General features: G+C 48.2%; 1 long non-coding RNA gene across 1 annotated transcript in view; it reads right to left on the reverse strand.

Annotated features, from left to right (window-relative positions):
- Positions 1–370: 370 nt before the first annotated feature.
- The window catches only part of LOC149467309 (uncharacterized), a 74,328-nt gene continuing 62,654 nt past the window's right edge, over positions 371–12,044 (reverse strand). The window contains exon 9 of the long non-coding RNA XR_016311963.1: positions 371–922. This is a non-coding gene — a long non-coding RNA (uncharacterized LOC149467309). The remainder of the gene's footprint in view (positions 923–12,044) is intronic.

Genomic DNA, 12,044 nt, shown 5'->3' on the forward strand with positions numbered 1-12,044 from the left:
AGCCCTGAAATTAAATGGAAAGAAGGTTCTTTGTTTTGTGATGAAAGTAGAGAAGGCCAACACTCCTGCAGAGAAAACAAAAAATGCAGAGAACATAGGATAGGATCTGTTTGTCCTCCCATATAGTACTTTTGTTTTTAAATTGATCCGTTGGCTAGTTTTTACATTTTCATAATATGATTATATATTAAATGTACACATCTAGCCTAATAGCAAGCAAGAATAGGTCCTGTGTATCTTTTGGATTCTAATTGACTTTAAGGCATGGATTGTGAAACTCTCTGTAAATTAAAGTCAATTACTGCTCACTCTTTGTTCCCTTTATAGTGATGCTGTTATTGGGGGGACCAAAAAGATGTTGGCAGCCTGGTTGTTATGCTGACACACTGTTTTTAATACTTAATCACCAGTTTTAATAAAGTGAGCAGATAAGGAAGGTTGGGGTTCAGTCAAGCCCATATTTGCATCCTTGTTTCAACAATAGCTTCAGTTTCCTCATAGGTAAAGTTTGCAGTACTAGAGGAAGACAATAGTAGCTTCGTCGTGGTGCATGTTCCAAAGTCGTAGAAATGTAGGCCTGATGTGTTCAGTTAGCCCTTCACAAAAGGTTTGTTCTGTGAGTTTAAATAAACGTTGCATTTCAGTAGTTTTCTAGAGCTATACCTGCATTATAGTTTGCAGTGAAAATCGTTGAATTTTCAAAGTGGGGCTGGTCTAAACTGAATCTAGCAGAACTCCAAGGTGGTGGTCCTGGAGCTGCTTATTTTTCCAGATGCACGAACTCTGTTTGTTAAGAACATCCCCTATAGCACAACTTCAGAGGAATTGCAAGAGATTTTTGAAAATGCCAAAGACATCCGTCTTCCAACTTCAAAAGATGGTGCTAGTAAAGGGTAAGTAGATCCATGCTGTCTTTGACTGCCTGCAAAAGAATTTGCACATTTTAAAGTGTTAGTAAACCGCAGGAGAAAAGTGATCCCTGCAAGTTAATGTCATAATATGCTAGTATGCACTGCATACTAGCACATTATGTAAAGCTTATCTTAAAACTAAGCCCTCCGGTGGGGCACTGTCACTGCTGCAGAGGCTTCTGTCTTCACCTGGTCTTCCTTTTCAGGTTCCGTCTGATAGGCCGGGCCATGATGGTGTCACTCATGCGTGTGGGAGTCCCGGGCTACGGCACAGTACTCCGAAGGATTGGCATGGGTATGCCGTTCAGGGCGCATGCGTCGGCTTTAAAAATGGATATCTTCTAAACAGTGCATGTTTAGGACATATCATTTCATCTACAGGTAAGGCTTATAAGCTTACCTGTAGGTAAAAGTTAAAAAAAAAAAACAAGTTCACTGCCACTTTAATGAGATTAAATGGATTTACTCGCGCTTTATTGCATTGAGTTGCCCATTTATTACCATATATTCATTAAGTGATTCAAAGGAAAGCAAAATCTTCAAACATTTTTCAGTTTATATAGTGAATGTTTGAGCTTGTAAAGAAGAATACAAACACTGCTATTTTTTTGAACCGTCTAATATTCACTTTTCTTCAATTTTTTTTAAGCGGAACAACAAAAATTTGATATATTTTTCTTCATGTTTTGATTTGATTTTGAATGTGTAGTGTTCCCAATGCATTTGTGTGTATGGAAATAAAAGCTATTGGAAGGATGTTGAGCTTTATTCACTTTTTTCAACACACTGCTATTATTTTGAACACAACTGTATATGTGTAGTAAAATGATCTTTGAATTCTGTTTCTTGAATATATTCAGCTGTGGCATGGTTCTCTATACATGTATATCATGTTGATATGTGAGAATATCTTCATTCCTTTAGAGGCAGTCTCCAGGCTTTCTTTTGATTATACAGTTTAATGTTACTAGTGCTTATAAAGCGCTTACATTTTCTACTGACTGCAATATTCCATTATTTGGCCTGCTTGGACTACAGGCTAGCAAGGACTTTTTGGGACTGTTGGTAATGCCAATGCATCTAGAGACCTACGCCAGCTTTTTTTAAATATATTGGAGAACAATCGGGGTTCTGGTCATACCCTATCTGTCTTTCTGAAATTCTATTGTGTACAGTAAAGGTCATAGAAGATACTGGTCTCCTGTGCATAAGATGGATTTACAGTGGGGCAAAAAAGTATTTAGCCACCAAGTGTGCAAGTTCTCCCACTTAAAAAGATGAGAGAGGCCTGTAATTGGCATCATAGGTAGACCTCAACTATGAGAGACAAAGTGAGAAAAAAAAATCCAGACAATCACATTGGCTGATTTGGAAAGAATTTATTTGCAAATTATGGTGGAAAATAAGTATTTGGTCAATATCAAAAGTTCATCTCAATACTTTGTTATATATCCTTTGTTGGCAATGACAGAGGTCAGTCGTTTCCTGTAAGTCTTCACAAGGTTGGCACACACTGTTGCTGGTATGTTGGCCCATTCCTTCATGCAGATCTCCTCTAGAGCAGTGATGTTTTGGGGCTGTCGCTGGGCAACACGGACTTTCAACTCCCTCCAAAGGTTTTCTAGGGGGTTGAGATCTGCAGACTGGCTAGGCCACTCCAGGACCTTGAAATGTTTCTTACGAAGCCACTCCTTCATTGCCCGGGCTGTATGTTTGGGATCATTGTCATGTTGGAAGACTCAGCTACGTTTCATCTTCAATGCCCTTGCTGATGGAAGGAGGTTTGCACTCAAAATCTCACGATACATGGCCCCATTCATTCTGTCCTGTACATGGATCAGTCGTCCTGGTCCCTTTGCGGAGAGACAGCCCCAAAGCATGATGTTGCCACCCCCATGCTTCACAGTAGGTATGGTGTTCTTTGGATGCAACTCAGCATTCTCTCTCCTCCAAACACGACGAGTTGTGTTTCTACTAAACAGTTCTATTTTGGTTTCATCTGACCATATGACATTCTCCCAATCCTCTTCTGGATCATCCAAATACTCTCTAGCAAACTTCAGACAGGCCCGGACATGTACTGTCTTAAGCAGCGAAACACGTCTGGCACTGCAGGATCTGAGTCCCTGACAACGTAGTGTGTTACTGATGGTAGCCTTTGTTACGTTGGTCCCAGCTCTCTGCAGGTCATTCACTAGGTCCCCCCGTGTGGTCCTGGGATTTTTGCTCACCGTTCTTGTGATCATTTTGACCCCACGGGGTGAGATCTTGCGTGGAGCCCCAGATCGAGGGAGATTATCAGTGGTCTTGTATGTCTTCCATTTTCTAATTATTGCTCCCACAGTTGATTTGTTCACACCAAGCTGCTTGCCTATTGCAGATTCAGTCTTCCCAGCCTGGTGCAGGTCTACAATTTTGTTTCTGGTGTCCTTCGACAGCTCTTTGGTCTTCACCATAGTGGAGTTTGGAGTGTGATTGTTTGAACTTGTTATCAGTATAAAAGACACCTGTCCACAACCTCAAACAGGTGCCATTGATACAGGTAATGAGTGCAGGACAGAGGAGCCTCTTAAAGAAGAAGGTACAGGTCTGTGAGAGCCAGAAATCTTGTTTGTAGGTGACCAAATACTTATTTTCCACCATAATTTGCAAATAAATTCTTTCCAAATCAGCCAATGTGATTGTCCGGATTTTGTTTTACTCATTGTGTCTCTCATAGTTGAGGTCTACCTATGATGCCAATTACAGGCCTCTCTCATCTTTGTAAGTGGGAGAACTTGCTCAATTGGTGGCTGACTACTTTTTTGCCCCACTGCATATATAAGCAGGTGAGAATAATGTAGCTGTAATGAAGAGGCTGGTATCACAGGTCTGCCTAAATGGTTCGGTTTTACAATTTTAACCATGCCAAAGGGTATTTCATCGACCTTTCTTTGTAGACAACTTGTCTACAATCCTACTTGGCCTCAGTTAACCACTTGGTGCCCACCCATAATGTACTGCAGACAGGCAGCCACTGTAGGCAAAGCAACATAACCGTACATCGCTGCCTACTTCTGAGTTTTGGGCATGTGCATGGCATCCCCTGGCCAGCACCCTCTGTGATTTTACACAGCGGGAGCCTGTGAGCAAATCCCAGCTGGGACCTGCTGATCACCAGTGTACAATCACAGCCCAGAACTGTGTTGACTATCAACAGAGGGATCTATCTGTTTCTCATCCAGGATGAGAAACTTGGAGATCTAGTAGTAAAAGAAGCACACGTTACACATAGTTGGGCACACCCCTTGATGGTAACCCCCCCTTCCATCCAGTGTCATTAGTACAGTGACAGTGTATAATATCACTGTATTAATGTCAGTGGCAGTTGGTCAGTTCCCCACAGTGTCAGTGTCAAGATTGTCACACTATTGCAATCCCCAAGTTGCTGATCACTGCCATTGGTACACAAATAAATACAAATGTTAGTGTGTACATGTAACCTAGGTTTGTTTAAAAGTTATAGCACCTACAATCTATCGATATACACTTTTCCATCAGACATATAGCACAATACATTTTGGCCAAAAATTATCTTTTTTTTTTTACTATTTTCATTGGATATGCATATAATAGCAGAAAGGGAAAAAAATAAACTTTTGGTCTTTTGATTTATATTGCAAAAAAAAAACCCAGTGGTGATTGAATGCCACTAAAAGATCTTTGTTTACAAAAAATTGTATATAAATTTCTCTTGGGCTCAGCGTTGTTGACCGTGCATTTACCAGTTACAGTAACGCGTCATTCAGTATAGCATCAAATGGCTTAGTCATGCAGGATGTAAAATCTTCCGGAGCTGAAGTTGTTAATGAGTCGAGTAGAGTGTAAGCTTGTTTTTTGTATTTGGCTGCAATGTGGTACACCACTATTCTCATGCATTAACCTGGGGATCAGCAACCCATAGATCGCGGCCAGGTGACTGGAAGATGGCAGTCTGGACTTGCTTACAGAGTGCAATGCAGAGGGGCTACTTGTGAAGTTGGAGCTGTAGTAGGGATCCAGAGCTGCATAAGCCAATGCCGCCTGTGTGCTGACTTCTGTCCAATGTGAAGTGATACCAAATGCACTCCACCTCTTACCCTGGCCAGCTGTCTCCAGAGTGGTGTCAGCAGCAGGAAAGAGATCTTGAAGTCACTGTGAAGCAATATACTGGGCATAATAGTATAGGGTTGCTTCTGTACTGATGCACTGCGGTTTACCCACACTGGTGCAGTGGACCTGCAGCTTGCCTGTGGGTTTGCTGCACTTGGCCACATACTTTTATTCAATCCTACTTTCTGAAAGCACACCAAAACTCCTGAATGCAGGATTTCAGAAAGCACACCAGACCTGCAAGATATAATAGAAGTTTATAGAAAAGTGCAGTTAACCCAGGAAAGTTACAGATGCTTTGCACCGCAGTGCATGTAAACCACAGCACATCAGTGTGAAAGCAGCCCTCTAGGGTGCCCAGAACGATCCATTTAAATTTGTAGTTGAAAACCTGCAGTTGGGGTGTGGTGTTTGTTTTGTTTTTTATCTTTTTTCCCCCTGCCCTAACTGCACCCCCTTTAGCGGCAATGGCAAGGGGTGTGCACATGTGGCAGCAGGAGTTATAAGTGGTCATGGTTGGTGGGTGTAGCATCTGTCAAGCATGACCCATTCAAGTGAAAGAGGCTGCTCTGCAATTGCCCTGCAACCTTGACCAGTACAGCAAATGGGGTTAAAGCAGGCAGCATTGTTGCTTCCTCACCCTGTTTTTAACCCTTTAGTCTAGGTTCACACCTAAGTGTTTTGCTTTGTGCAGAAATGCACAGCAGTCCATTTAACATGATTTCCTATGGGACATATTCCAGGGGTGTGGACATTTTTTGAAAAACCTACTCGTCCAAGGGACTAAATCGGTGTCCCAATCTACTTGTCCCTCATGACAATCTACTTGTCCAGATATTGAAAACAAAGTGAACCAAAAGCTTATTTAAATCAGAGGTGGATATTAGGAATATTTTAAAAATAAAAAGGTTTTATGGTGACTTAAACATTTAATATTTCTAACATTGCGCTGTTTATGTGATGGGGGGCAAGTCTCTGATGGGGGTGCTGCTTATGATTGAGTGTGGCTTTGAACGAGTGTGAAGCAGTTAAACACAGCAGTTGAACTAAAGCAGGAGAACTTAAGCAGCAGGAAGACACAACAACAGCAAGAAACTCTCCTGCACGCTGGACAGACTGCAAGCAAACACCCTGGGAAACCTCTCTTACATACCTGAGTCCCACTCTGTGTACCTTTTATACAATACACCCCCTCTTCTCCTTTCCATATTACTATCCTCTGTTCCCAAATCTCATTTCTTTACCCCTCTGCTCCACCCCAAAACTTGTACATCTCCCCCTCATTGCTATCATCTCCCTACTATTGCTCTCATCACCTCCCCAAAATGCCTCTTCCACTCCTCCTTCTCATTTTCCTCTCCTCCATTCCCAAAATCCATTCACTATATCCCTCTACCCCTCCCAAACAATTGTATATTGTGTCCTCACTGCTTCCTTCACCCCTCTACGGCACCCACCACCTCCTCCTATTACTCCACTCTCCCACTGACCCGAACACCTCCACTAGTAGTTTCTCACGCTCCTGCACATCCCGCTCCCATGCCACCTTTCTCACCCTTCTCCTCCTCATAACCGCGGGGGACATCTCCCCGAATCCTGGCCCTTCACCACCTCCCTCACCCGCACAACACCCTCCCGCCTCCACGTCCCGCTGCAACCCTCGCAACTTAGTATCTGTCCCCCTGCTCCCTAAAATCTCCCCCCCGTTTTCATGTGCACTCCTGAACGCCCGATCGGTGTGCAACAAGCTTACCGCCATCCACGACCTCTTTGCTTCCCGCTCCCTCATCCTCCTAGTGATCACGGAAACCTGGATCCAGGCCACTGACTCCTCCCCTGCTGCACTCTCCTACGGAGGTCTCACCTGGACCCACTCACCCGGACCTAACGGTCGTAAAGGTGGTGGGGTTGGTCTGCTCCTGTCACCGCAGAGCACCTTCCGAGTCCTCCCAAACCCCCCTCCCTCCCACTCCGATGGGATCAGTCCATGTAAAGGGGGCACTCCGATGGGATCAGTCCATGTAAGGGGCACTCCGATGGGAACAGTCCATGTAAAGGGGGCACTCCGATGGGATCAGTCCATATAAAGGGGCACTCCGATGGGAACAGTCCATGTAAAGGGGCACTCCAATAGGATCAGTCCATGTAAAGTGGCACGCCGATGGGATCAGTGCATGTAAAGGGGCACTCCGATGGGATCAGTCCATGTAAAGGGGCACTCTGATGGGATCAGTGTATGTAAGGGGGCACTCCGATGGGAACAGTCCATGTAAATGGGCACTCCGATGGGATCAGTGCATGTAAGGGGGCACTCCGATGGGAACAGTCAATGTAAATGGGCACTCTGATGGGAACAGTCCATGTAAGGGGGCACTCCGATGGGATCAGTGCATGTAAGGGGGCACTCCGATGGGAACAGTCCATGTAAGGGGGCACTCCGATGGGATCAGTCCATGTAAGGGGGCAATCCGATGAGAACAGTCCATGTAAGGGGGCACTCCGATGGGAACAGTCCATGTAAATGGGTACTCCGATGGGAACAGTCCATGTAAGGGGGCACTCCGATGGGAACAGTCCATGTAAATGGGCACTCCGATGGGAACACTGCATGTAAGGGGGCACTCCGATGGGATCAGTCCATGTAAAGGGGGCACTCCGATGGGAACAGTTCATGTAAGGGGGCACTCCGATGAGAACAGTCCATGCAGAGGAGCAAACCGATGGGAACAGTCCATGTAAGGGGGCACTCCGATGGGAACAGTGCATGTAAGGGGGCACTCCGATGGGAACAGTCCATGTAAAGGGGGCACTCCGATGGGATCAGTGCATGTAAGGGGGCACTCCGATGGGAACTGTCCATGTAAAGGGGCACTCCAATGGGATCAGTGCATGTAAGGGGGCACTCCGATGGGATCAGTGCATGTAAAGGGGCACTCCGATGGGATCAGTCCATGTAAAGGGGCACTCTGATGGGATCAGTGTATGTAAGGGGGCACTCCGATGGGAACAGTCCATGTAAATGGGCACTCCGATGGGATCAGTGCATGTAAGGGGGCACTCCGATGGGAACAGTCAATGTAAATGGGCACTCTGATGGGAACAGTCCATGTAAGGGGGCACTCCGATGGGATCAGTGCATGTAAGGGGGCACTCCGATGGGAACAGTCCATGTAAGGGGGCACTCCGATGGGATCAGTCCATGTAAGGGGGCAATCCGATGAGAACAGTCCATGTAAGGGGGCACTCCGATGGGAACAGTCCATGTAAATGGGTACTCCGATGGGAACAGTCCATGTAAGGGGGCACTCCGATGGGAACAGTCCATGTAAATGGGCACTCCGATGGGAACACTGCATGTAAGGGGGCACTCCGATGGGATCAGTCCATGTAAAGGGGGCACTCCGATGGGAACAGTTCATGTAAGGGGGCACTCCGATGAGAACAGTCCATGCAGAGGAGCAAACCGATGGGAACAGTCCATGTAAGGGGGCACTCCGATGGGAACAGTGCATGTAAGGGGGCACTCCGATGGGAACAGTCCATGTAAAGGGGGCACTCCGATGGGATCAGTGCATGTAAGGGGGCACTCCGATGGGAACTGTCCATGTAAAGGGGCACTCCAATGGGATCAGTGCATGTAAGGGGGCACTCCGATGGGATCAGTGCATGTAAAGGGGCACTCCGATGGGATCAGTCCATGTAAAGGGGCACTCTGATGGGATCAGTGTATGTAAGGGGGCACTCCGATGGGAACAGTCCATGTAAATGGGCACTCCGATGGGATCAGTGCATGTAAGGGGGCACTCCGATGGGAACAGTCAATGTAAATGGGCACTCTGATGGGAACAGTCCATGTAAGGGGGCACTCCGATGGGATCAGTGCATGTAAGGGGGCACTCCGATGGGAACAGTCCATGTAAGGGGGCACTCCGATGGGATCAGTCCATGTAAGGGGGCAATCCGATGAGAACAGTCCATGTAAGGGGGCACTCCGATGGGAACAGTCCATGTAAATGGGTACTCCGATGGGAACAGTCCATGTAAGGGGGCACTCCGATGGGAACAGTCCATGTAAATGGGCACTCCGATGGGAACACTGCATGTAAGGGGGCACTCCGATGGGATCAGTCCATGTAAAGGGGGCACTCCGATGGGAACAGTTCATGTAAAGGGGCACTCCAATAGGATCAGTCCATGTAAAGTGGCACGCCGATGGGATCAGTGCATGTAAAGGGGCACTCCGATGGGATCAGTGTATGTAAGGGGGCACTCCGATGGGAACAGTCCATGTAAATGGGCACTCCGATGGGATCAGTGCATGTAAGGGGGCACTCCGATGGGAACAGTCAATGTAAATGGGCACTCTGATGGGAACAGTCCATGTAAGGGGGCACTCCGATGGGATCAGTGCATGTAAGGGGGCACTCCGATGGGAACAGTCCATGTAAGGGGGCACTCCGATGGGATCAGTCCATGTAAGGGGGCAATCCGATGAGAACAGTCCATGTAAGGGGGCACTCCGATGGGAACAGTCCATGTAAATGGGTACTCCGATGGGAACAGTCCATGTAAGGGGGCACTCCGATGGGAACAGTCCATGTAAATGGGCACTCCGATGGGAACACTGCATGTAAGGGGGCACTCCGATGGGATCAGTCCATGTAAAGGGGGCACTCCGATGGGAACAGTTCATGTAAGGGGGCACTCCGATGAGAACAGTCCATGCAGAGGAGCAAACCGATGGGAACAGTCCATGTAAGGGGGCACTCCGATGGGAACAGTGCATGTAAGGGGGCACTCCGATGGGAACAGTCCATGTAAAGGGGGCACTCCGATGGGATCAGTGCATGTAAGGGGGCACTCCGATGGGAACTGTCCATGTAAAGGGGCACTCCAATGGGATCAGTGCATGTAAGGGGGCACTCCGATGGGATCAGTCAATGTAAGGGGGCAATCCGATGGGATCAGTGCATGTAAAGGGGCACTCCGATGGGATCAGTCCATGTAAAGGGGCACTCCGATGGGATCAGTGCATGTAAGGGGGGCACTCCGATGGGAACAGTCCATGTAAATGGGCACTCCGATGGGATCAGTGCATGTAAGGGGGCACTCCGATGGGAACAGTCCATGTAAATGGGCACTCCGATGGGAACACTGCATGTAAGGGGGCACTCCGATGGGATCAGTCCATGTAAAGGGGGCACTCCGATGGGAACAGTTCATGTAAGGGGGCACTCCGATGAGAACAGTCCATGCAGAGGAGCAAACCGATGGGAACAGTCCATGTAAGGGGGCACTCCGATGGGAACAGTGCATGTAAGGGGGCACTCCGATGGGAACAGTCCATGTAAAGGGGGCACTCCGATGGGATCAGTGCATGTAAGGGGGCACTCCGATGGGAACTGTCCATGTAAAGGGGCACTCCAATGGGATCAGTGCATGTAAGGGGGCACTCCGATGGGAACAGTCCATGTACGGGGGCACTCCGATGGGATCAGTCAATGTAAGGGGGCAATCCGATGGGATCAGTGCATGTAAAGGGGCACTCCGATGGGATCAGTCCATGTAAAGGGGCACTCCGATGGGATCAGTGCATGTAAGGGGGGCACTCCGATGGGAACAGTCCATGTAAATGGGCACTCCGATGGGAACACTGCATGTAAGGGGGCACTCCGATGGGATCAGTCCATGTAAAGGGGGCACTCCGATGGGAACAGTTCATGTAAGGGGGCACTCCGATGAGAACAGTCCATGCAGAGGAGCAAACCGATGGGAACAGTCCATGTAAGGGGGCACTCCGATGGGAACAGTGCATGTAAGGGGGCACTCCGATGGGAACAGTCCATGTAAAGGGGGCACTCCGATGGGATCAGTGCATGTAAGGGGGCACTCTGATGGGATCAGTGCATGTAAGGGGGCACTCTGATGGGATCAGTGCATGTAAGGGGGCACTCCGATGGGAACTGTCCATGTAAAGGGGCACTCCGATGGGAACAGTCCATGTACGGGGGCACTCCGATGGGATCAGTGCATGTAAGGGGGCACTCTGATGGGATCAGTGCATGTAAGGGGGCACTCTGATGGGATCAGTGCATGTAAGGGGGCACTCTGATGGGATCAGTGCATGTAAGGGGGCACTCCGATGGGATCAGTGCATGTAAGGGGGCACTCCGATGGTATCAGTGCATTTAAGGGGGCACTCCGATGGGAACAGTCCATGTAAAGGGGGCACTCCGATGGGAAAAGTCCATGTAAGGGGGCACTCCGATGAGATCAGTCCATGCAGAGGAGCAAACCGATGGGAACAATGCATGTAAGGGGGCACTCCGATGGGAACAGTCCATGTAAGGGGGCACTCCGATGGGATCAATGCATGTAAGGGGGCACTCCGATGGGATCAGTGCATGTAAGGGGGCACTCCGATGGGAACAGTCCATGTAAAGGGGCACTCCGATGGGAACAGTCCATGTAAAGGGGCACTCCGATGGGAACAGTCCATGTAAAGGGGCACCCGATTGGAACAGTCCATGTAAGGGGGGCACTCCGATGGGATCAGTGCCTGTAAAGGGGCACTCCGATGGGATCAGTGCCTGTAAAGGGGCACTCCGATGGGATCAGTCCATGTAAAGGGGCACTCCGATGGGAACAGTCCATGTAAAGGGGGCACTCCGATGGGAACAGTCCATGTAAAGGGACACTCCGATGGTAACAGTCCATGTAAAGGGGCACTCCGATGGGATCAGTGCATGTAAGGGGACACTCCGATGGGAACAGTCCATGTAAGGGGGCACTCCGATGGGAAAAGTCCATGTAAGGGGGCACTCCGATGAGATCAGTCCATGCAGAGGAGCAAACCGATGGGAACAATGCATGTAAGGGGGCACTCCGATGGGATCAATGCATGTAAGGGGGCACTCCGATGGGAACAGTCCATGTAAAGGGGCACTCCGATGGGAACAGTCCATGTAAAGGGGCACTCTGATTGGAACAGTCCATGTAAGG

Source organism: Staurois parvus, unplaced genomic scaffold, assembly GCF_062004578.1.
Source record: "Staurois parvus isolate SC_StPar_1 unplaced genomic scaffold, SC_StPar_1.0 ptg000116l, whole genome shotgun sequence".
NCBI classification, from domain to species: Eukaryota; Metazoa; Chordata; class Amphibia; order Anura; family Ranidae; genus Staurois; species Staurois parvus.